Source organism: Schistocerca cancellata, chromosome 12 (assembly GCF_023864275.1).
Source record: "Schistocerca cancellata isolate TAMUIC-IGC-003103 chromosome 12, iqSchCanc2.1, whole genome shotgun sequence".
NCBI classification, from domain to species: domain Eukaryota; kingdom Metazoa; phylum Arthropoda; class Insecta; order Orthoptera; family Acrididae; genus Schistocerca; species Schistocerca cancellata.
In genome coordinates this window covers 12,979,670-13,006,481 of record NC_064637.1, presented here as the reverse complement: position 1 = coordinate 13,006,481, position 26,812 = coordinate 12,979,670, and the positions used below count along the sequence as shown (strand labels likewise).

General features: G+C 43.7%; 1 protein-coding gene across 5 annotated transcripts in view; it reads right to left on the bottom strand.

The window, feature by feature from the left end:
• Nucleotides 1–26,812, bottom strand: part of LOC126109590 (protein spindle-F) — a 146,907-nt gene that overhangs the window by 88,746 nt on the left and 31,349 nt on the right. The gene's annotated exons all lie outside the window — the stretch shown is intronic.

Sequence of the window (26,812 nt, the reverse complement as noted above, 5' to 3'; positions counted from 1 at the left end):
CACAATGAACAAATCATTAAGCAAACGTGGATGACATTAATGTTTACAAATGTCACACACCACACTGCTATGGTGCCGACACACATTCTGTACACTTACAGCACACTGTCTGTTTTTCTGTCCTTTGAAGCAAGACACGACTCACGAGTTGTAACAATACATTTTCTTCAATGACAACAATGTTTAGATATACCAATAATGCAGTCTTTGAATTCCAACTTTCCCACAAAATGTTCCCCGACTGGAACATCCCAACCCTTATCCGCTCCAATATTAAGTAAAATTCCCCAAAAGGCAAACATTTCGTCTCTAGCTACATCATTCCAGTTTATTTTTCTTGGTGCACAAACTCTTCTTGCTTCTAGGTTTGTGCATCTCACAATTTCATCCACAATGGCTTGAATAAATAAATCCCAAGCATCTTTGGGGAAGTAAGAGATTATGCCTCTTGCTGTTACTGGAATAAATTTCCCCAAATTGTGTGCAGGCATTTTATTTTGCACTGGGGTGGCACTTACTGGAGCAATACATACGGAACTATTTCCACTGCTTATTTGTCCAGAGGCATTATTACCCGCGACTGTGTCACTGTCATCACCACTGCCATTAAATTCACTACCCCACTGTTCACTCAAAGAGTTGCATGCCGCTGCCTGAGCAACTACTACACGGTTTTCATCTGAAGCAGTATTTATATCTGGAAGGAAATCATCATCTTAAGCTACCCATTGACTAACAACTGCTTCAAAATTTGGGCTCGATGTTTGTATGCTATCTTCTTTCCTGCTCCTTTTCTTTAGATGTAGATTCTGACATTCTATCTGAAAAAAATAATGTGAAGAAATAATCTCGTTCCTCTCCTCTTCTGTTGACTATAGGAATGTAACTGCCCCTCATTTTATTGTTTAGTGTTACAAATGACACTTACCTTTCTTCCGAGTTCGTATCGAATATCGAACAACACTGCCGTGCAGCAAACTCCTACAACATTACTATTTTGCGTCACACACTCTTAATAATCCAATACAATATTTCACTCTGTTAAACAATGTACGAGTATGCTATCTAACAGCTGAACAGAGTTGCGAGTTGTAACAATACATTTTCTTCAATGACAACAATGTTTAGATATACCAATAATGCCGTCTTTGAATGCCAATAAAATGTAATCAATTACAACCCAATCTAATTTGATAACACTACAACGTAAACCGCAGAGTCCATTTGCCCCAGGTTATGTAAATGTGTGGTATAAAGACAAAAATCTAAGTGACACTTAAAACTAATGCCACAGATTTCTAATGGTACCTTTAATGTGTTACCGAATACTGCAAGAGAGCACAAACGACGAATTGGGCCACGAGTTTAAGTCTTTCACACAGCAATTAAAACTCTCTGCAGGTCCATTGGACCCAGGGTATGCACACTAGGGTTAAGGAATTTCCCAAACTCTTTTCTGATGGACTTGGAAAAGCTAATAACTTTGTAGCACACATTACCCTGAAAGACAATGCAAGGCCTAAGTTTTTTCGGGTCCGCCCTGTTCCAATTGCTTTACGAGACAAAATAGCCAGTGAATTGAAAGAACTGCAAGAGAAAGGTGTAACTGCTCTCATTTGAGCTAGTCAGTGGGCAAGTCCTCTCGTTTTGCTGCCTTTGTGTTGACTTCGAGTCTATAGTCAACCGACAGACAGTAGTTGACACTTACCCGTTACCTTGCCCCGAGGAACTCGTGAACGGGCTCGGTGCAGGACGTTACTTTTCACAGAATGTGCTTCTTGTAAATACACACTTAGGACTGTTCAAGCATTTGAGTTTGCCCTTCGGCAGTGCTTCCACACCCACCATTTTTCAATGATACTTGGAACAGATGACTGCAGAAGTGCCATTTTGTCCAAACTACCTTGACGATATTGTCGTCACAGGTAATACACCAGAGGAACACACCGCCAATTTGTGTACTCTTTTTCGAATGTTATCGGAAGCGGGACTCGAGCGTCGTGTCAAATAGTGTGCGAAGTTTTTCGAACAGTCAGGATATATACCCCCTCCAATCTTATTTGCTTGCAATCCGTGACCTGCCTGTTCCTCTGTTCCTTGTAATGTATTGAACTGCAATCGGTGCTAGGCAAGTTGACATACTGCATTCATTTCATTCACAGATTGCAGCTCCACTGCGACGCTTGCATCGGAAAAATATGCCTTTCGTTTGGACCGAAGAGTGTCACGAGGCATTTCAGAAACTCAAAAATGCTTGCTCAGTGACAGATGTTTAGTACATTTTGATCCTACCAAACCAGTGATTTTGCAAGTAGATGCTTCTTCTTATGCAATCGGCACTGTGCTTTTGCACACAATCGGCACACGAGACAGACCTATTGCTTTTGCCTCGAAGTTGTTAACTAAAACTCAGTGCAATTATTTACAAATTGACAAGGAAGCTCTCACTATTGTGTATGGTGTGACAAAATCCCATCTCTACCTGTTTAGTCACAAGTTCTACATCTACATTTATACTCCGCAAGCCACCCAACGGTGTGAGGCGGAGGGCACTTTACGTGCCACTGTCATTACCTTCCTTTTCTGTTCCAGTCGCGTACGGTTCGCGGGAAGAACGACTCTCTGAAAGCCTCCGTGCGCTCTCGAATCTCTCTAATTTTACATTCGTGATCTCCTCGGGAGGTATAAGTAGTAGGGGGAAAGCAATATATTCGATACCTCATCCAGAAACGCACCCTCTCGAAACCTGGCGAGCAAGCTACACCGCGATGCAGAGCGCCTCTCTTGCAGAGTGTCACTCTAGCTTGCTAAACATCTCCGTAACGCTATCACGGTTACCAAATAACCCTGTGACGAAACGCGCCGCTCTTCTTTGGATCTTCTCTATCTCCTCTGTCAACCCGACCTGGTACTGATGAGCAATACTCAAGCACATGTCGAACGAGTGCTTTTTAAGCCACCTCCTTTGTTGATGGACTACATTTTCTAAGGACTCTCCCAATGAATCTCAACCTGGTACCCGCCTTACTAACAATTAATTTTATATGATCATTCCACTTCAAATCGTTCCGCACGCATACTCCCAGATATTTTACAGAAGTAACTGCTACCAATGTTTGTTCTGCTATCATATAATCATACAATAAAGGATCCTTCTTTCTACTTATTCGCCATACATTACATTTGTCTATGTTAAGGGTCAGTTGCCACTCCCTGCACCAAGTGCCTATCCGCTGCAGATCTTCCTGCATTTCGCTACAATTTTCTAATGCTGCAGTTCTATTCAGTGACAGAACTTTTTTTATTTTTTTGGTCATCAGTCTACTTACTGGTTTGATGCGGCCCGCCACGAATTCCTTACCTGTGCTAACCTCTTCATCTCAGAGTAGCACTTGCAACCTACGTCCTCAATTATTTGCTTGACGTATTCCAGTGTCTGTCTTCCTCTACAGTTTTTGCCTTCTACAGCTCCCTCTAGTACCATGGAAGTCATTCCCTCATGTCTTAGCAGATGTCCTATCATCCTGTCCATTCTCCTTATCAGTGTTTTCCACATATTCCTTTCCTCTCCGATTCTGCGTAGAACCTCCTCATTCCTTACCTTATCAGTCCACCTAATTTTCAACATTTGTCTATAGCACCACATCTCAAATGCTTCGATTCTCTTCTGTTCCGGTTTTCCCATAGTCCATGTTTCACTACCATACAACGCTGTACTCCAGACGTACATCCTCAGAAATTTCTTCCTCAAATTAAGGCCGGTATTTGATATTAGTAGACTTCTCTTGGCCAGAAATTCCTTTTTTGCCATAGCGAGTCTGCTTTTGATGTCCTCCTTGTTCCGTCCGTCATTGGTTATTTTACTGCCTAGGTAGCAGAATTCCTGAACTTCATTGACTTCGTGACCATCAATCCTGATGTTAAGTTTTTCGCTGTTCTCATTTCTACTATTTATCATTACCTTTGTCTTTCTCCGATTTACTCTCAAACCATACTGTGTACTCATTAGACTGTTCATTCCGTTCAGCAGATCATTTAATTCTTCTTCACTTTCACTCAGGATAGCAATGTCATCAGCGAATCGTATCATTGATATCCTTTCACCTTGTATTTTAATTCCACTCCTGAACCTTTCTTTTGTTTCCATCATTGCTTCCTCGATGTACAGACTGAAGAGTAGTGTCTCACACCCTTCTTAATACGAGCACTTCGTTCTTGATCGTCCACTCTTATTATTCCCTCTTGGTTGTTGTACATATTGTGTATGACCCATCTCTCCCTATAGCTTACCCCTACTTTTTTCAGAATCTCGAACAGCTTGCACCATTTTATATTGTCGAACGCTTTTTCCAGGTCGACAAATCCTATGAAAGTGTCTTGATTTTTCTTTAGCCTTGCTTCCATTATTAGCCGTAACGTCAGAATTGCCTCTCTCGTCCCCTTACTTTTCCTAAAGCCAAACTGATCGTCACCTAGCGCATTCTCAATTTTCTTTTCCATTCTTCTGTATATTATTCTTGTAAGCAGCTTCGATGCATGAGCTGTTAAGCTGAATGTGTGATAATTCTCGCACTTGTCAGCTCTTGCCGTCTTCGGAATTGTGTGGATGATGCTTTTCCGAAAGTCAGACAGTATATCGCCAGACTCATATATTCTGCACACCAACGTGAATAGTCTTTTTGTTGTCACTTCCCCCAATGATTGTAGTAATTTTGATGGAATGTTATCTATCCCTTCTGCCTTATTTGACCGTAAGTCCTCCAAAGCTCTTTTAAATTCCGATTCTAATACTAGATCCCCTATCTCTTCTAAATCGACTCCTGTTTCTTCTTCTATCACATCAGACAAATCTTCACCCTCATAGAGGCTTTCAATGTATTCTTTCCACCTATCTGCTCTCTCCTCTGCATTTAACAGTGGAATTCCCGTTGCACTCTTAATGTTACCACCGTTGCTTTTAATGTCACCAAAGGTTGTTTTGAGTTTCCTGTATGCTTTCCTGTCTGTCCTTCCAACAATCATATCTTTTTCGATGTCTTTACATTTTTCCTGCAGCCTTTTCGTCTTAGCTTCCCTGCACTTCCTATTTATTTCATTCCTCAGCGACTTGTATTTCTGTATTCCTGATTTTCCCGGAACATGTTTGTACTTCCTCCTTTCATCAATCAACTGAAGTATTTCTTCTGTTACCCATGGTTTCTTCGCAGCTACCTTCTTTGTACCTATGTTTTCCTTCCCAACTTCTGTGATTGCCCTTTTTAGAGATGTCCATTCCTCTTCAACTGTACTGCCTACTGCGCTATTCCTTATTGCTGTATCTATAGTGTTAGAGAACTTCAAACGTATCTCGTCATTCCTTAGTGCTTCCGTATCCCACTTCTTTGCGTATTGATTCTTCCTGACTAATGTCTTGAACTTCACCCTACTCTTCATCACTGCTATATTGTGATCTGAGTCTATATCTGCTCCTGGGTACGCCTTACAATCCAGTATCTGATTTCGGAATCTCTGTCTGACCATGATGTAATCTAATTGAAATCTTCCCGTATCTCCCGGCCTTTTCCAAGTATACCTCCTCCTCTTGTGATTCTTGAACAGGGTATTCGCTATTACTAGCTGAAACTTGTTACAGAACTCCATTAGTCTTTCTCCTCTTTCATTCCTTGTCCCAAGCCCGTGTCCTCCTGTAACCTTTTCTTCTATTCCTTCCCCTACAACTGCATTCCAGTCGCCCATGACTATTAGATTTTCGTCCCCCTTTACATACTGCATTACCCTTTCAATATCCTCATACACTTTCTCTATCTGTTCATCTTCAGCTTGCGATGTCGGCATGTATACCTGAACTATCGTTGTCGGTGTTGGTCTGCTGTCGATTCTGATTAGAACAACCCTGTCACTGAACTGTTCACAGTAACACACCCTCTGCCCTACCTTCCTATTCATAACGAATCCTACACCTGTTATACCATTTTCTGCTGCTGTTGATATTACCCGATACTCATCTGATCAGAAATCCTTGTCTTCCTTCCACTTCACTTCACTGACCCCTACTATATCTAGATTGAGCCTTCGCATTTCCCTTTTCAGATCACAAGCATTAACAGTCCTTGTTTCATTTGTCAAAAGTGCATGTACTGCTCAAAAATAGCAATTTTTGGTTCTACTTATATCCCTGTATCAGTACAAAATTGTGTACTGACCTGCGGCAAAGCACTGCAATGCTGACGCCCTTTCTCATCTTCTGATCGGCCCCGACTCTTATTTTGATTCCTCCGACACATCTTGTTGCCAGATTGGAGTGCAGGACTCTTAATCGGTGCAATTTTTCATTTAATTACAGAAAAATTGCACAGGCCACAGAAGCAGACCCCGATCGGACGATTTTCTCACATACTTTTGCACATCTCGACCTCACTCACCAAACAGTATTCAGAACTCGGTAGCGCGCTGATACTTTGCTGGTCACCGTAACCTTTCAGTACGACGAGGTGTGATCTTAGTACAATCTGACAGTGGACAATCCCTTTTACCCATTCCCACTATGTTGCAAAAGGATGTGTCACAACTGCTTCACAAAGGAGACTGAGGAATTGTTTGCACTAAACAGTTAGCGCGCCGGCACTGTACTCGGCAGGGCACGGACGCCCACATCGAACAGATGACATCACAGTGTCGCGCATGCACGGAAAAGCAATCTACTCCACCACAGACACTCTCAGCTCAGCCCGAGACTCAATCCCCACGACAACGAGTGCACATTGACTTTGCAGGACCATTTTGGAATGCTCGTTCACTCAATGTGGTAGACTCTTTTATTAAGTTCCCATTTGCAGGAACCTGCAAACTACCACGTCACGAAGCATCATTCGAGTGTTGTCCTCAATTATTTGTGCCGATGTCATTATTACGGACAATGGAAATAAGTTCAAGTCACATGACTTTGAACAATTATGTGAACAAAATGGCATTTTTCATCTAACAAGTATTTCGTTTCACCTGCACTCCAAAAGAGACGCGGAATGTTTTGTACACACCTATCAACAGCAAATTGTCAACCTTCTCACCAGCCACACACGGGAACAGGTGCTGCAACTCTTTTTCACCTCCTACTGCTCCCACCCACACAACGGACCATCACCGGCGGAACTCCTGCACGGCCGCCGTCATCGGACGCCGCTACACTCACTCCGCCCACCGCAGCAATCGGCGCTGCCGACGGTCTGCAAGTATCTCTCTTTGCACCGTGTGATTTTGTTCTTTTTGTCGACACCAGGGCTGGCAGCGAGGCGAGATCCAGAAACGCAGAGGCACATATTTGTATACAATTGCAAGTCCCAGCAGTTTGCAGCAGCATCACCGAAATCAAATTCGTATTTGTCGTTTGACACATAATTCTGTTGCTCTTCTTTCCCCACATACACAACCCCACGAGACTATACGGTGTTCACAGCCACCTTCTGTTGCTGCCACGGCACCCCGGGGCAAGCCGACAGACGTCACCGCTCTCCGACCCGACGAATCTGGACCTGCCGTTGCAATCGTAGTCACTGCCCGGGAGACGCCCTCAGGACTGGATGTGTATCTCGAGCAGTGTTTTTCGGAGGACGTTCCTCTGCTCTCACAAGCCAGATGGTGGGGTACGTCTGGGAGTATGCCGTTCTCCACAGCTACGGCTCCCGGCTCATCTCTACGTCCAGTGGCAGTGGAAGGATAATCAGTGGCAGTGGAAGGAACTACAATTACTATAATCAGGTTGCTGGAGCAGACGCACAAAATTTGGAGGCCCGACTTATCTCGGGATAATATTTCTCAGCAAAACACTTTCACCAAGTTATCTCCGGACAATCAGTTAGGAGTTTAAAATGTTGTTGTTGTTGTTGTTGTTGTTATGTTCTTCAGTCCTGAGACTGGTTTGATGCAGCTCTCCATGCTACTCTACCCTGTGCAAGCTGCTTCATCTCCCAGTACCTACTGCAGCCTACATCCTTCAGAATCTGCTTAGTGTATACATCTCTTGGTCTCCCCCTACGATATTTACCCTGCACACTGTCCTCCAATGCTAAATTGGTGATCCCTCGATGCCTCAGAACATGTCCTACCAACCGATCCCTTCTTCTAGTCAAGTTGTGCCACAAACTCCTCTTCTCCCCAATCCTGTTCAGTACTTCCTCATTAGTTATGTGATCTACCGATCTAATCTTCAGCATTCTTCTGTAGCACCACATTTCGAAAGCTTCTATTCTCTTCTTGTCCAAATCATTTATCTTCCATGTTCCATACATGTCTAAACTCCATACATATACTTTCAGAAACGACTTCCTGACACTTAAATCTATACTCGATGTTAACAAATTTCTCTTCTTCAGAAACGCTTTCCTTGCCATTGCCAGTCTACATTTAATATCCTCTCTACTTCGACCATCATCAGTTATTTTGCTCCCCAAATATCAAAACTCTTTTACTACTGTAAGTGTCTCTTTTCCTAATCTAATTGCCTCAGCATCATCCGACTTAATTCCACTACATTCCATTATCCTCGTTTTGCTTTTGTTGATGTTCATCTTACATCCTCCTTTCAAGACACTGTCCATTCCATTCAGCTGCTCTTCCAAGTCCTTTGCTGTCTCTGACAGAGTTACAATATCATCCGCGAACCTCAAAGTTTTTATTTCTTCTCCATGGATTTTAATACCTACTCCGAATTTTTCATTTGTTGCCTTTACTGCTTGCTCAATATACAGATTGCACAACATCGGGGAGAGGCTACAACCCTGTCTCACTCCCTTCCCAACCACTGCTTCCCTTTCATGCCCCTCGACTCTTATAATTGCCATCTGGTTTCTGTACAAATTTTAAATAGCCTTCGCTCCCTGTATTTTACACCTGCCACCTTCAGAATTTGAAAGAGAGTATTCCAGTCAACATTGTCAAAAGCTTTCTCTAACTCTACAAATGCTAGAAACGTTGGTTTGCCTTTTCTTAATCTAGCTTCTAAAATAAGTCGTAGGGTAAGGAGTTTAAAATATAAAGTAAAAAAGAATAAAAGTGTGCCTGTCATGGCAAAAAAGTGTGTACTAAAGACTTACTTACTAGTAATAAAGTTAGAAGTTCTGGATCACTAAGAGAAAGATGACTGTATTGTTGACATTTAGTGGACTTTGGGACTTAGTGAATCCACTGTGAAAACTCTTCACGACGATGTGGAATGAGTTCGAAAAACTGCTCAATCTTCTACTAACTTAAGTGCGCCTAGAGTGACCAAATCTTGCCCGAAGGCAATAGAAAGACTATAAAAAACGCTAAGCCACTTGATTGAGCACCACGATCGACAGCACATGTGTGTCCCTGGAACTGCTATTGAAGTTACAGCCTAGAGTTTGTAGGCAGATTTAACAAAATAACCTCTCTCGGCCAGCTAAGGTCGGTCCGATTGCTTCGAGCACCATTTTGGCTTTCGCAACACTAAAATGATAGAGGAGAGGCAGCTGCAGCAGATGAACTTCGTGCAAAGAATTTTAAAAAGAGATTGAAAGAAATTGTGACACAAAAAGCCTATACTGTGAAGCAGGTTTTCAACCTCAATGAAACGAGCTTATCTGGAAACAAATACCTAGTTGCACTTTCATTTCTATGTAAGAAAAATCAGCACCTGGGTTTAAGGCTGCCAAGGATTGACAGACCCTTCTTTTTGAAGGATACGTTGCATGGGATTGCAAAATAGACCTTATAATCTACCATTCTCAAAATCCTAGGGAACTAATGGGCATCTTGGGCGGAGTAAAAAATGTTCGACGACTTCGGCTATTTTTAGAGACTGAAGATCTATTTTGTTAATGAATTGAACAGAGACTCGAATGCCTACTGTGAAAAAAGAAAAACCCTTTCAAAATTGTCCTCTCGCTCGATAATGTCCCCGGCAACTTTCCGTCATCGATTGACGTCTGCTTCTGCCACTGTAAGTAACACCTCTCCTGCAACCTGTGGTCCCTGGGAGTTATTTCTAGGTTCACAGATTTACGCATAAAAATTTCTCCTATATCACAGAAGTTCGCGATTCGAATTACGAACTTGCCGTCAAGATTTTCCAACGACAGTTTAATATTAAGATAGCGATTTATGTTATTAGAGATGTACGGACTGATGTCACTCGAAAATATGCGAATAGTGTATGGAGGAAACTGTGGCCTCGTGCTGAAGAAGACGAAGTGACCTCACTGTTGCAATGAGAGAAATTGCAAACATTGCACAGCAGATGAGATTTACTGATGTCAATTAAGAGAACGTCTGTGATCCCCCAAACTGGGGCCATTCAACAAAGCTGACCAGGAGTGCAGAGCCGCAAGAAGTAAACAGAGGGACAGGGGAGAGCAACGGGAAGAGTGCGGGTCGTGTCGGATGCCGGCCCCAGCTGTCAGCGCATTTAGATGTGGCGGAAGCAGCGAGCTGCTCTGTCAGTAGGCCACCTCTTTTTAATGCTGCACAGCAGGATCTACACCTTTTTACTGAACACCATTGTCACGTAAAACATCTAGTGTGTCACACAGTATTAGACCGTATAAGGAAATTAAATTTAAGAGATCATTATGCAGTAAATTGTGGGGCAGAGTATTACAAATATATCGACGCAGAATGAAAGTCAGTAATCCTTGAACTGAAAGCCAGCTTACAGAAGCAAAGTAATAAGTTTTGTCTGCAATATGGTGGCAATGGAAGGAATAAGACAGAACTGCTTGATTTCAACAATTACTGTGTCAGTTTTGAGTGTTCGTACTACTGATATTACTTGAAAATAATATTTCTTATTAATTGGAGGATTTTTTCTTAATGGTTTTAGAGCGCATTACGGTCATTAGCGCCCGGTCTGCGACTTGGGAGGGGGAAGGGGGGGGGGAAGCCTAATTGGAAATCGGCAGCAATGGAAGCGAAACGCAAAAAGTGGGGAAACTAAAAAACAGAATTAAAGCTTAGAAAACTGCTATTAAAAAAGGTAGGAAGGTTTTTCTTTTCAGCAAAAGTGACAAAAAGCAGATTTCAGAGTACCTGACGGCTCAACACAAAAGTTTTGTCTCAAGTACAGATAGTGTGAATCAGCATGGGTTTCGAAAAAGACGGTCGTGTGAAACCCAGCTCGCGCTATTCGTCCACGAAACTCAGAGGGCCACAGACACGGGTTGCCAGGTAGATGCCGTGTTTCTTGACTTCTGCAAGGCGTTCGATACAGTTCCCCACAGTCGTTTAATGAACAAAGTAAGAGGATATGGACTATCAGACCAATTGTGTGATTGGATTGAAGAGTTCCTGGATAACAGAACGCAGCATGTCATTCTCAATGGAGAGAAGTCTTCCGAAGTAAGAGTGATTTCAGGTGTGCCGCAGGGGAGTGTCGTAGGACCGTTGCTACTCACGATATATATAAATGACCTTGTGGATGACATCAGAAGTTCACTGAGGCTTTTTGCAGATGACGCTGTGGTATATCGAGAGGTTGTAACAATGGAAAATTGTACTGAAATGCAGGAGGATCTGCAGCAAATTGACGCATGGTGCAGGGAATGGCAACTGAATCTCAATGTAGACAAGTGTAATATGCTGCGAATACATAGAAAGAAAGATCCCATATCATTTAGCTACAATATAGAAGTTCAGCAACTGGAAGCAGTTAATTCCATAAATTATCTGGGAGTACGTATTAGGAGTGATTTAAAATGGAATGATGATATAAAGTTGATCGTCGGTAAAGCAGATGCCAGACTGAGATTCATTGGAAGAATCCTAAGGAAATGCAATCCGAAAACAAAGGAAGTAGGTTACAGTACGCTTGTTCGCCCGCTGCTCGAATACTGCTCAGCAGTGTGGGATCCGTATCAGATAGGGTTGATAGAAGAGATTGAGAAGATCCAACGGAGAGCAGCGCGCTTCGTTACAGGATCATTTAGTAATCGTGAAAGCGTTACGGAGATGATAGATAAACTCCAGTGGAAGACTCTGCAGGAGAGACGCTCAGTACCGGTACGGGCTTCTGTTGAAGTTTCGAGAACATACCTTCACCGAGGAGTCGAGCAGTATATTGCTCCCTCCTACGTATATCTCGCGAAGAGACCATGAGGATAAAATCAGAGAGATTAGAGCCCACACAGAGGCATACCGACAATCCTTCTTTCCACGAACAATACGAGACTGGAATAGAAGGGAGAACAGACAGAGGTACTCAAGGTGCCCTCCTCCACAAACCGTCAGGTGGCTTGCGGAGTATGGATGTAGATGTATGGAACCGGAGGGGGGGGGGGGTATTTTCCCCAAAAAGAGTTTCAAATGACTGACGTCATATCACTGACACTAATAAAACTCAAGGACGCGATCGGCTGAGTGCGTGTCATCTGCTAAAATAGAAGATATATCACGCGACAGCTGTAGACGGGCACGTAGCGGAGTAAAATAGGGGCACTCAAGTAAAAGGTGTCTCACCTTCCACAGTTGAGAGCAGTGGGGACAAAGCAGGGAGGATTGCCACTTATAAGATGTCAACGGCTAGAAAGACAGTGCCCTATCCGGAGTCTAGTTAAAATTACCTCCTCCCAATGACAAGTTCGGGACGAAGAGGTCCAAGCACAGGAAAGAGCTTTCACGTCCCACAATTTATTATCGGGAAGTGTAGACCAATGTGCGTGCCATAAAACACCAACATGACGACATAAAACACTCTGTAGTCAGTGAAGGGAACCGTGCGAACAGCAGGCTGATGAGAGACCGCAGCTTTGGCCGCTATATCGGCCGCCTCGTTTCCACGGCTACCGACGTGTCCCGGGATCCAGAGGTGATGGACAGAGTCAAGACACCAAAGAACAGACGGCCGAGCAGAGGAGTAAACTATGCTTCCACAGTCCAATTTTGAGCGCACTAAGGCACGATCGAGGTGGAGAAGGACCACTCGGTCCGCTCCCCAGGAGGTACCATTCAGGACACGGAGGGTGTTGAGGGATCGCAGACAGCGAACCGAAAGACAGGAAATGTGGGATGACTGGCACAGTTTTCTGTCAAAGATAAGACCCAAGAATTTAGCGATGTCCGCGAACAGAAGGTTGACAGGGCCTAGATGTAGGGAAGGTGGAAGAAACTCTGTACAACACCAAAACTCGACACAAAAGGTCTTACTGGGAGAAAAGCGGAATCCGGTTTCGATGCTCCGAGAGTGGAGGCGATCGAGACATCCTTGAAGATGTCGTTCGAGAAGGCCGGTCCGTTGAGAGCTGTAGTAGATCGCAAAATCGTCTACAAAGAGGGAGCCCGAGACATCGGGAAGGAGACAATCCATAATTGGATTTGTGGTGATGGCAAACAGTACAACACAGCACGGAGCCCTGGGGTACCCCGTTTCCTTGGGAGAAAGTACGGGAGAGAGTAGTGTTCACCCACACTTTAAACGTGCACTCTGCCATAAAGTCACGAAGAAAAAGGGGCAGCCGACTGCGAAAGTCCTATGAGAACAGTGTGCGGAGGATGCCTGTCCTCCAACAGGTACCATATGCTCTCTCCAGATCAAAAAATATTGCTACCGTTTGGAGTTTCCTGAGAAAATTTTTCACGATAAAAGTGGAGAGAGCAACAATATGGTCAACTGCAAAAGGATGCTTTCGGAAACCGCATTGGGCAGGTGTTAAAAAGCTTCGGGACTCCAGCCACCAGGCTAAATGGCAGTTCACCGTACGCTCCAAAACCTTATATACACTACTCGTGAGAGAAATGGGGCGATAGCTAGAGGGGAGGTGTTGGTCCTTTCCAGGTTTCGGAACAGGGACGACGAAAACTTCCTGGCAAAAGTACTGTCAGTCCAAATTCGATTACAAAGGTGAAGGAGGTAACGCAGATTATGGTATGATAAATGCAGCAACATTTGGATGTGTATACCATCTGGTCCTGGGGTGGAAGAGCGAGAAGAAGAGAGAGCGTGTTGGAGTTCCCATATGGAGAAAACATATTATAGCTTTCGCTATTTTGAGAGGAGAAAGCAAGAGGTCGCACTTCCACTGCACGATTCTTTGGAGAAAGGCTAGCGGGTAATTTGAAGAACTTGAAATCTCAGCAAAGTGTTGATCCAATGAGTTAGAAACTGCGACAGGGTCCACTAAGGTATCATGTGCTACAGTGAGCCCAGAGATCGGGGAGAAACTAGGCGCGTCAGATAACCGTCAAATTCGACTCCAAACTTCTCAGGAGGGAGTGAAGGTCTTGAAAGAGCTAGTACAGAAGTCCCAGCTTGCCTTCTCGCTATCGCGGATGACACGACGGCATCGCGCTCGGAACTGCTTATAGCGGATACAGTTGGCCAAAGTAGGATGGTGGCGGAAAACACGAAGAGCACGTCGCCGCTCACGTATTGAGTCACGGCACGCCTCATTCCACCAAGGAACTGGGGGGCGCCGGGGCAATTCGGAGGTCCGAGGTATTGAACGTTCCGCAGCTGAAAGAATAACGTCTGTAATACGAGTGACCTGATCGCTGACGCTAGGAAAGTGACGGTCATCGAATGTCGCTAGGGACAAAAAAAGTGTCCAGTCGGCTCGAGCAAACTTCCAGCGTCTCGGATGCATAGATGGCAGTAGTGGCTGCAATTGAGGGACATATGGAAAATTGTCACTCAAGTGTGTATCAGCAAGAGCAAACCATTCAAAACACCGAGCTACCTGAACAGTACCGACCAAAAGGTCCAAATGAGAGAAATTTGTCGTGGAGGCAGACAAAAATGTACGTTCCCCAGTGTCGAGGTAAACAAGATCTGCTCAGTGGAAGACGTCAATCAATAGGGAGCCTCGTGGACAAAGACGCGGAGATCCCCAAAGCGAGTGGTGGGCATTAAAGTCCCGAACCAGCAAATAGGAGGGCAGGAGCTGACCAAGGACACGAAGGAGATCAGCTCTCGCCATCGGTGTGGACAACGGAATGTATACGGTACAAAGAGAGAACGTGTATCCAGAAAGGGAAAGACGGACAGCGACAGCTTGGAAGGAACTGTTTAAGGGGATTGGTGATAATGGACAGTATTGTGGAGAAGAATCATAAGTCCCCTGTGTGCTGGAGTGCCATTAACAGAGGGGAGATCAAACTGGACTGACTGAAAATGAGGGAAAACAAAGCAATTGTGGGTACGCAGATTTGTTTCTGAAGACAGAAGATGACCGGAGAGTAGGATCGTAAGAGGATCGACAATTCATCCCGATCGGCTCTAATGCCGCAGATATTCCAATGGATAATTGACACAGGGTGGACAGAAAAGGGAAGAATCGTACCGCGGTTGCTCTCAACTCGAGGACTGCCGAGAGTCGGCGACCGACAGCGTGGATCCACAGGTTGTTCAGGAGCAGCTCCTGCCACCAGCGATCGGCCGGTCGATCGGCCGCCAGCAGTGCGCCTCGGCGACACAGAAGATTGCCGAGGGCGGGTACCGCCAGGTGGCGCCGTAGACGAGACACGCCGTGGCAGAGGAGGAGAGGAACTGGGTTTCTTATTAGTCTTCTTGGAAACAGGAAGTCGAGATGAGGGAGGAATCGACGGTTGTGAAGTTGAGGTACGTAAAAAATCTTCACCAGTAGGCTCTTTTTTGTAAGTCCAGGTGTCAGATTTTGGGGCTCGTGATTTAGCAGAAGCCGATGAAGGGTGAGCCGCAGAGTGAGCAGGTGATAGTGGGGAGGTCGAACGCGTGATCTTTGCGCTGGCCGATCTGACGACCGTGGCACTAAAGGTGAGATCGCAAGTCTGCACGGCTACCTCCTACTAGGCCGAGGAGATGCGAGGACAGTGGTGTATTTACCTGCTGGAGGCACAGTGGGCTTTCGACTGGCAAATAACTTACGAGCAGCAAATGTAGACACCTTTTCCATCACTCCGATTTCCTGAATAAGCCATTCATCTTTGAAAATGCGGCAATCTCTAGAGGAAGTAGCGTGGTAACCCATACAGTTCATGCGACGAGGGGATGGAGGTCGACAAGCACCCTCGTGTGCATCCTCGTCACACGTAATGCATTTGGTCAGATTGGAACACAACTGGCTGGTACGATTAAACCGCTGACACCGACAGCAACGCGTCGGGTCGGGGATGTAAGGGCGAACTGAAATTCTCTCATAGCCCACTTTAATGTTCGATGGAAATCGAACTCTGTCAAACGTCGAGTAGATAGTACGGGTTGGAACCGAGTCCTCGTCAACCCTTTTCGTGACTATGTACAACCGTTACGCCCTGGTCAGACAGGTAGTTTTGAATTTCCCCGTCGGACAATCCATCGAGTGAGCACGTATAAACCACCCCGCGTGAGGAATTTAAAGTGCGGTGCACTTCCACCCGGACAGGGAAGGTGTGTAACAGTGAAATTCGTAGCAATTTTTGTGCCCGGAGGGCACTGACTGTTTCTATCAACAAGGTGCCATTTCGTAATCGGGAACAAGACTTTACAGGACCTGCAATTGCGTCGACACCTTTCTGAATAATGAAAGGGTTGACTGTGGAGAAGTGGTGACCTTCGTCAGACCGAGAAACAACAAGGAACTGTGGCAACGATGGAAGAATCGTCTGTGGCTGAGACTCAGTGAACTTACGCTTGTGAGCAGACATAGCGGAAGGTGAGGAAACCATTGCGGAAGAATCCCCCATGATTACCAGCGTCTCCAATGGCGCGCTCCTCCCTCTTGGGGGCCCTCTCTGAGGGCACTCCCGCCTTAGGTGATCGTTCACACCTCAGGTCACACCCCCCGAGAAACGGACGGAGGGACAAATCGGCACGTTCGGAAGGAACCAGCTCGGGTAATCACACCTCTCTGGGCTTGGCCATTACGAGGGGGTACGTACCTGTCCTACCTGTCCACCCGGGGCGGGGGAATTACGCGTTACACCGTCACCGGCTACGCGTGGGAATGCGTGGGTCAGCCTTCAGACACGCACAGGGAGGAAAGAAAGAGAAAGGGAAGAACAAAGAAAAGGAAAGAAGAAACATCTCAAACGCTGCAGCAGAGAAGAGGGTAAAGAGAAGAGGCAAGGAAAAGAGAAGGACAAAGGGAGGACAGAGACTTTCCAGCATAGAAAGCAAAGAAGAGAGACTGTCTTACAGTTAACAAGCATCAGTCTCCGGACGTAGGCACGAAACATACTCCCATAGGGGGAGAAGGGGAAGGGAAGAGAAGGAGGAAGGAGGTGGGGGGGGGGGGGGGGGGGGGGGGGGAAGGATGTGGAAAAGGAAAGTATGCAGCCCAGAAAGGAAAGATAGCGGCACTAGCTCAGGCTACCATGCTCCCCACACGTGTATCCACAAAAGAGTTGTGGATCCCCTGGGGGGGTGTTTGGAGGATGTCAATCATCCTGTGAGAAAAGATAGATTTCTAATCAGACAGCTGCACACAACACACCTGGAAACATTTTCTTAAGGTGCATTTATTAAAGAATACCTCGTAATAGTAGCAGAAGAGCTGTGCCCACAACTGCTTCTGCAGCTAAAGCCCGTGTCGCTTTCTCGAGCCACTGCAATGCACCGAACTGAAGAATCGGCAGAAGATTTCGAGGCTCAGCTGACACTGAATATTAAAGACAGTGTCGCTTTTTGTTTGTCTTTAGACGACTCTGTCGACTTGGCAGACACAGCACAGCTGGTAATTTCCATCAGAACAATAAACAAAATGCTGGAAGTTTGTGACGAAATGTTAGATCTCATCCCACTGGAGGACAAAACGAGACACGTTCGACGCATTCGGAGCAGTTACGGATAAGTCCGGTCTGTCGTGGGAATTACTAACTTCCGCAGCAGCAGACGGTTCTCCAGCTGTGACTGGCGAAATCAGTTCCTTAGTAGAGCATGTCCAGAAAAAAGATCACAATCTTCTGGTTATCACCATACATCATCTGATTCACATCATTTGCATTCCGAAAGTGTGAAACTGAGTAACATAATGAGCTCGGTTGTGAAAATCACCGATTCTATTCGAGCAAAAGGATTCGACCGTTGCATGTTCAAAGCATTTCTGGACGATGTCGGTTGTATTACCTTAACACTGTGAGGTTTGCTGGCTCAATTGTGCTAAAGTTCTGGAGCACTTTATGGAACTGCTACAAGAAATATCGTTATTCACGTAACTGATGAAAGAAAGTGTTCCTGAACTGTTGGATGGCAGATTTGTGATTCAGCTTTAACTGATGCGAGAGGGCATCTTCGAGACTTGTGTGTATTACTTCGAGGGAAGGACAGTTTCGTCACTCATTTCTGCAACAAAATTAAGGCATTTGATATGACACTGTTGATCTGGAAAAGGCAGCTGGAGGCTAGAAACATCTCTTACTTTCCAAAACTGTCAGCATTCACAAACATTGCCATTGATGCAGATTTTGGACAGTATACAGATCTTTCTAGAAAATTGCCTACTGAATTTGAAACAAGATTCACTGATATTTCACACTTGGAAACAGATTTAGTAGTTTCTGTTACACCATACTCTACGGATATCGATTCTGTAAGCCACCCCTCCAAACAGAAATTGTATATCTTCAGTGTGATTCAGAATTTGAAGATAGATACCAGAGTAGAAAGATGTTAAGTGACTTTTACAAATATCTATCACAGAAGTGTTACCCGAAACTTCATAGAGATGCGGCACTGTTGCACAGTCTGTTTCGATCAGCGTACTGTAAAAAGCTCTTATGTAAAGAAAAGTAAAACAATGTAGAAAGCAGTAACAGAAAATTGAGATGGATTAATTTGGTGTATCTTCTTTGTTATTAAATTTCCTAGTTTTGCCTTCCAGTTTGCCATCATCCATTAATTTTCACATTTAGTGAGTATTTACATTCATTTTGTCCTCCATTACTTACTGGCAATGTTTCCTTGAATTTGAAAATTGTTTGACATTAAGACTATTGTAATAAGTGTCTTCATTAAATGTTCAACATGTATAATTGGAACTGTAGTTCCTCTTTATGGTTCCTATAGTATGCATATCCCAAACTACTTACCACAGTATTAATTTACTTGTGAGTAAACAATTTCATACACTGTCTTCTATTTACAACACCACAGTCTTCCACAAAAGGAGAATAAGCCAGCTTTGCACAGCATCACTTGGCTATCACCGTCAAGTGAACAGTCGAGTGGTTTGTGCTCCGGCTCACAGAGCAGTATCGTGCTACTCTGTAGAGCAGCCTGGACGGTCCTGCCCTAAACTCTCATTCCGAGGCTCTCAGTGATAAAGATTTGCACGTAAGGTAATCCGTTATGGCAACTGAATTGACAATGGCACCATCAGATTCTTCAGAGGTACACAATCCAGAGGATATTTAGGTTGTAGATGGTTTTAGCGTATTACTGTGTGTTTTGGCATTATATTTTTCAGTGTATCAGTTCTGCATTAAAATGCAGTTCAGAAAGGTGACAATGGTAATTCTTGGTGGAAGTATTAAGAAATTCTGTTATTTCATACTTAATATATGAGGAAGTGAGAATCTGACCCATTTTACACGTAAAATTACTCTCTATTTACGTGAATTTAGTACGCTTGGCAATTCCACGGAACATAATTATTGTGTGTAACGAGATTCACCTGTAGTTGTAAAGTGCTGACTTTAAAATAGTAGCTGCTTCCAAAATCAGTTCCAATTTTGCTGCAAAAGCCACATCTTATCACTTCCTTTCACTAATACAGTAACTGAGCTGCTAATTGTTACGAGTAAGTGACAAGTTTTAGTAGTTTGTGTAATTAGACTCCCGGTAACGCCACAGGAGTAGCCACAGTCATCTGCTTTGCGAATATCGTGTTACGTCACCGACAAAACGAGAGTGTCTCCGAACGAATTCGAAGAAACTGTCTCGCAACAAGAATCTGTATTCCATTCGTCATCTCGATAGCAAACGAGATGGGATAATGGAAATAGTGAGCTAAAGTGCCCAACTCCACATCTGCCTATTTCTTCTGTTTAGTTTCTGGTTCAACAGGCATACATCCAATTTTTTCCTGTGAATCCACAATCTGATTTATTACTCTGCAGTATCGATGTGTTAGTCTATTATCCATAATATCTCCACATTTTGTTGGCATTCCTGATATTCTAGTTGTGTGTGACACTAGAGTGGATAGAGATACAGTCTGAGGTCAAAGTTTACTTACTGTTTATTAATTTTTGGACAAGGTCATTTTGCACACATTTTCTATTTTATTAAAATAAGCTTTCACCACAAGCCGAACAGGGTAAGTGTGCAACTAATTTGTATTTCTCAATAGTGTAATCTGCTGTCGGTTCGAAGCTGTCCCTTAGGTGTACAGCTGATAGTGCAGCTCCACTGAGGGCTGGCTGGAGCAGGCTGGGGATAGCAGTGAGGACACCGTGTGCCGTTTGTGAAGTTCTCCATATTGCTAGCACAGCTGAGGATCGGTAAAATTGCTGACGATGTTTGGCACTTCGTGATCGTTCACTCATTTACGAGATCAGTACCGAGTGGTCCTGCGAACTTATCTCAATATTCTCTTACCATACTGAGTAAGTAATCCGACGAGTCACCACATTGCACGACATCGAGATCGTAAATTTAGATTTTCCACACTACGAAGGAGATCCTGTTTTTAATTTTAAACTGGTTTTGTTTTTCGTGTTCCAAATGTCTGCATAAACGACCACCAGTCTAGGCGAAACACTGTCACGTTGGCTCCATGGCACCGTGGTCGTCTTTTAAGCTGGGGTAAGGATAATTGATGCTTCAGATTTCTGACTACCACTATGTATCGTTTCAGGTTTTTTCTTTTTTTTCAGCAAATAGGCAGAATGGAATTCAGAAACAAAACCTTTGCATTATGCCAACTGAAAGGTCAGCCTACTTTCAGTTATTTTCAATCCTCAACCTCCTCCTCTGATCTACATCTACATCTACATACATACTCTGCAATCCACCACACGGTGCGTGGCGGAGGGTACCTCGTACCACAACTACCATCTTCTCTCCCTGTTCCACTCCGAAACATATGCCTCTGTACGAGCCCTAATCTCTCTTATCTTTGTGGTCTTTCCGCGAAATGTAAGTTGGTGGCAGTAAAATTGTACTGCAGTCAGCCTCAAATGTTGGTTGTCTAAGCTTCCTCAGTAGCGATTCACGAAAAGAACGCCTACTTTCCTCCAGAGACTCCCACCCAAGTTCCTGAAGCATTTCCGTAACACTCGCGTGACGATCAAACCTACCAGTAACAAATCTAGCAGTCTGCCCCTGTATTGCTTCCATGTCCTCCCTCAATCCGACCTGATAGGGATCCCAAACGCTCGAGCAGTACTCAATAATAGGTCGTATTAGTGTTTTATAAGCGGTCTCCTTTACAGATGAACCACATCTTCCCAAAATTCTACCAATGAACCAAAGACACCTATCCGCCTTCCCCACAACTGCCATTACATGCTTGTCCCACTTCATATCGCTCTGCAATGTTACGCCCAAATATTTAATCGACGTGACTGTGTCAAGCACTACACTACTAATGGAGTATTCAAACATTACAGGATTCTTTATCCTATTCATCTGCATTAATCTACATTTATCTATGTTTAGAGTTAGCTGCCATTCTTTACACCAATCGCAAATCCTTTTCCAAGTCATCTTGTATCCTCCTACAGTCACTCAACGACGACACCTTCCCGTACACCACAGCATCATCGGCAAACAGCCACACATTGCTATCCACCCTATCCAAAAGATCATTTATGTAGATAGAAAACAACCGCGGACCTACCACACTTCCCTGGGGCACTCCAGATGATACCCTCACCTCCAATGAACACTCACCATCGAGGACAACGTACTGGGTTCTATAAAATAAACTTCATTCATTCATTATTAGTTTGTTATACACTGTTCCTATTATTGTTGTTATTCATTCACTTAAATGACCTAGTAGATAGTGTCGGAAGTTCCATGCGGCTTTTCGCGGATGATGCTGTAGTATACAGAGAAGTTGCAGCATTAGAAAATTGCAGCGAAATGCAGGAAGATCTGCAGCGGATAGGCACTTGGTGCAGGGAGTGGCAACTGACCCTTAACATAAACAAATGTAATGTATGGCGAATACATAGAAAGAAGGATCCTTTATTGTATGATTATATGATAGCGGAACAAACACTGGTAGCAGTTACTTCTGTAATATATCTGGGAGTATGTGTACGGAACAATTTGAAGTGGAATGATCATATAAAATTAATTGTTGGTAAGGCGGGCGCCAGGTTGAGATTCATTGGGAGAGTCCTTAGAAAATGTAGTCCAACTACAAAGGAGGTGGCTTACAAAACACTCATTCGACCTATACTTGAGTATTGCTCATCAGCGTGCGATCCGTACCAGATCGGGTTGACGGAGGAGATAGAGAAGATCCAAAGAAGGGCGCCGCATTTCGTCACAGGGTTATTTGGTAACCGTGATAGCGTTACGGAGATGTTTAGAAAACTCAAGTGGCAGACACTGCAAGAGAGGCGCTCTGCATCGCGGTGTAGCTTGCTTGCCAGGTTTCGAGAGGGTGCGTTTCTGGATGAGGTATCGAATATATTGCTTCCCCCTACTTATATCTCCCAAGGAGATCACGAATGTAAAATTAGAGAGATTCGAGCGCGCACGGAGGCTTTCCGACAGTCGTTCTTCCCGCGAACCATACGCGACTGGAACAGAAAAGGGAGGTAATGACAGTGGCACGTAATGTGCCCTCCGCCATGCACCGTTAGGTGGCTTGCGGAGTATAAATGTAGATGTAGATGTAGATGTAGAAGAGCTTTTCTATCCCAATTTGGTACCAATGTACATGATACATGGATCTGGAAGAACAGAACATCGGATGTTTCGCCATCCACAATATATATATTTACCTTGGCATCTCATTTTCAGGGCAACAGGAAAAGCTCAAGAAGAAAAAAGACAGCAATGGGCGATCGCTGACACAGGCAGAACTCTTCAACAATTTCTGCCAATTTAACACTGTGAAGACAGATAAATTCGTGTGCAGTACAGAATTCGATAATCAAATATGTAGTACGGAATCTGCTATTGCTACAGACAGCTACGAATTGGTGATCGAGCGTAGTTTATCACTGCCTCCACTGCTGGTCATAGTGTTGCAATTGTAAATGAAAGACTAAGTTTGGCAATTTTGTTCTGCTGCTGGTCTAGTGAGTTATGCCACTGTATAAATTCTCGAGAACCGCACAAGTATTTGGGATCTGTATCAGGTCTGATTAGAGGAAGACATCTAAGCAATTTTGAGGCCGGCTGCTAGATTTGTTACTGGTAGGCTCGAATAACAAACAAATGTTATCAAGATGCTTCGGAAATTTGAATGGGAATCCCTGCAAGGGAGGTGACTTTCTTTTTGAGGAACGCTATTCAGAAAATTTAGAGAACCTGCATTTGAAGCTGCCTGCTGAACGATTCCGTTCCCTCTCAAATATAAAAACTGCACGTAAGGACCACAGAGGGAAGATACGAGGCATTAGGACTCCTATCGAGGTTTTATTTTTCCCTCGTTGTATTTGCTGGTGGCACAGGTGAAATGGCTACTTTTGGCCGATTTTACAAAAATTCTCCTGCAAACTCTTTTACACTGAATTCTTTAGAAACACCATGTCCTAAACCAACTAAAAACTAGATTTGGTTTGCAGTACAAGCATATAAGGACCTAAAAAATAACTAGTTGCAGGTGCATTGAAAACGGGCCATATTTCACTGGTACTCAAATCAAGTCTGACATCTTTTATTATGTTCTAGAATAGTTTGGTATTCTCTGAGGAAGACAATATCAGAAGTCTTGATGGCTAGGAAGTGAGAAAGTCCGACCAACTCAAAAAACTTCAAACTTTGTCACAACTCACTGTGACACATTTCAGTCTGTTTCTGGTAAACTACAAAATCAAATTGGTTATAAACTATACAAGGCAGTGAAAATCATGGTAGTAAAATTGTTGCACAACAGCTGCAGTGCAAATCATATAAGTAACCTTCAGGTTTTACACCATCACATTGTGTAAATTTGGTAAAGTTCACATAAGTTTGCTTGATATTTTTTGGTATAGATTCAATATTATAGAGAATTATTAGCAAGTCTTCTTATTGCGTAATGCTATTGACGTGCTAGTTTACCTCCGATTTAAGGTACAGTGCACTGAATATTAATGTAGTTGGTGGTAAATGTGGAAACATTAATGTACTGATGTAAAATTGTATAAATATGCTCCTACGGTCCACGGTGGCTTAATCACTGCTCGTTCCTTTTAAAGTGAGAAAACCAGCATCCCCATCGCCATAGGGGCCACGTCTGACAGCTATGTGACAGCAACCACTATTAAGTGAGATTCTTTTCCGAGCTCGATAAGCACTTCTTTACACAGGATCCGAGCCTGATACATTTCTAGACCAAAGCTAGAAGAGATCAAAGTGATCCTAATCTTGTGATTAATTCAAGCTCCTTCAGTTTACTGTAGAATTTCACGAGGAAAACTATACTGCCAGCCATATAATGTCACTGATGGGACTGTTTGGGAAAAAATTTTGATAAGACAGACCGCAAAAGATTGCACTTTTGTGCGATTGCCTCAAGTCATTAAAACCAAAGAAGACAAAACTATACTTTATAGTGGATTTCTTATTTCATCTTTTTAGAAGACTCCTTACTCCATTTCATCTTTATAAAAAGGACTTTTGTAGAGCTGAATGCTTTAGAGATGGAGTACCAGCGGAAACTGGTCTGTTTTCAACACACTTCCACCTTGTCATTATTTATTTTTTTGGGCCTTATATGCTCGCATTGCAAATCCAAATATAGGTTTTTGGTGGTTTAGAACAAGGCCTTTCTAACAAAAGACGATTTTAAAGAGTTTACAGGAGAGACTTTTTTCGTAAAACTAAAATCAAACTCTGTCGGAACAGGCCTCGGAAGGCCCACCGGTACTGACCGACCGCCGTGACATCCTCTACTGGATGTGGATACGGAGGGGCATACGGTCAGAGCAACACTCTCCCGGCCGTTGTCAGTTTTCGTGACCGGAGCCGCTACTTCTCGATCGAGTTGCTCCTCAATTTGCCTCGCGAGGGACGAGTGGACCCTGCTCACCTACAGCACTCGGCAGACCGAACACTCACCTGTCCGAGTGCTAGTAAGGCCAACAGCGCTTAACTTCGGTGCTCTGACGAGAACCAGTGTTATCGCTGTGGCGAGGTTGTTGGCTTTTTTTGTAGAAGTCGGCCAAACGTAGCCATCTGGGATTTTTAGAACAATCGTCAACTTTTCCCTCGATTTGTAAACTATCGGGAAGCTCCAGGGGAATGAAATTTCAGATTTTGATATCCTGTAATGGTAAGGCATTACGAGCAAAGCTTCAGGTTTATCCCATAATTAGTTCTGGACCTATCTTTAAACTTTACATTTTTTCCGCGCATTTATTTTTTCAGCTGAATTTGTTTCAAATTATCCATATGAAAATGGCTCAAGAAATATTTATTATTATTATTACTATATTTCACTCAAGGGAGTGTAATAAGTTGTACAAGATGGCCTGGTTTTGTTTCTTTCAAGAAAATATTGTTGGAGATATGTCTCAAAGTTGCCCAAAATTCATGGTGTATTGTTGATACCTGCACAGTGGGATCAAACAAATGACAATATCGCCAAAACTATTAAATTAGTGATTATGAAACTTTAGTAATGTTTACTGAGAACATGTGCGAATGTTCAAACAGAATTTCAGCAAAATCTGTGACGGTCATGCGGGAACTTTTTCAAAAATTAGATCACCTGACACGGAATGGCTCTTTATTCTCTTACAAAGTCTTCTGTGAAGAGTCACACACTATTTGGAAATAATAGTACTGTGGTGTCACCGCCAGACACCACACTTGCTAGGTGGTAGCTTTAAATCGGCCGCGGTCCATTAGTACATGTTGGATCCGCGTGTCGCCACTGTCAGTAATCGCAGACCTAGCGCCACCACATGGCAGGTCTAGAAAGACGGACTAGCACTCGCCCCAGTTGTACGACGACTTTGCTAGCGACTACACTGACGAAGCCTTTCTCTCATTTGCCGAGAGACAGTTAGAATAGCCTTCAGCTAAGTCCATGGCTACGACCTAGCAAGGCGCCATTAACCCTATCCGGAACGAGTCTTATTTGTATTATCAACCTAAGCTACGTACTTTTCCTTAGTGCATTCATAACTTATCCTGTTCCAGATGTCACGCCCGTCTGCGTTAGTTAGCGTGCATTTCAGCCTCCTCTATCTACAAGGTGTTGGCACATTTGCCAACACATCAAGTACCATTCATAAAATAAAATAAATAAAAAAAATAATCAGGAACAAAAATGGCCTCTATGACACACAATTTAACCTGACTACTGCACAGAAACAAGCAAAGCATGCAGCTACAAAAATATTTTAAGAGTGAAGAAACGAACTGTCCCGGTTGTAACCAAGACCTGGAACCGAGACTGACTGTTTGTTTCTTCATCATATACCACTGGTTGCTGTACCACCCCTGCCACGTGCTGGAAAATATCCGACAGCCTTTCTTGTGAACTGAAGATGCTACCAGACTTTGATGTAGATTACAATTAAGAAAAAAATAAATCCAGTTACTTAAATGGCAGACATGGAGCCATGATTTCAAAGAGAACAATGTATCTTATTGTAAATCTACACATACATTCTAAATTACAGTAAGTGGACACACATACGATCTGCCAAACACACACAAGATCTACGTCTACATACATACTCCACAAGTCACGATACAGTACGCGGCCGAGGGTACCGTGTTCCAGTAGAAGTC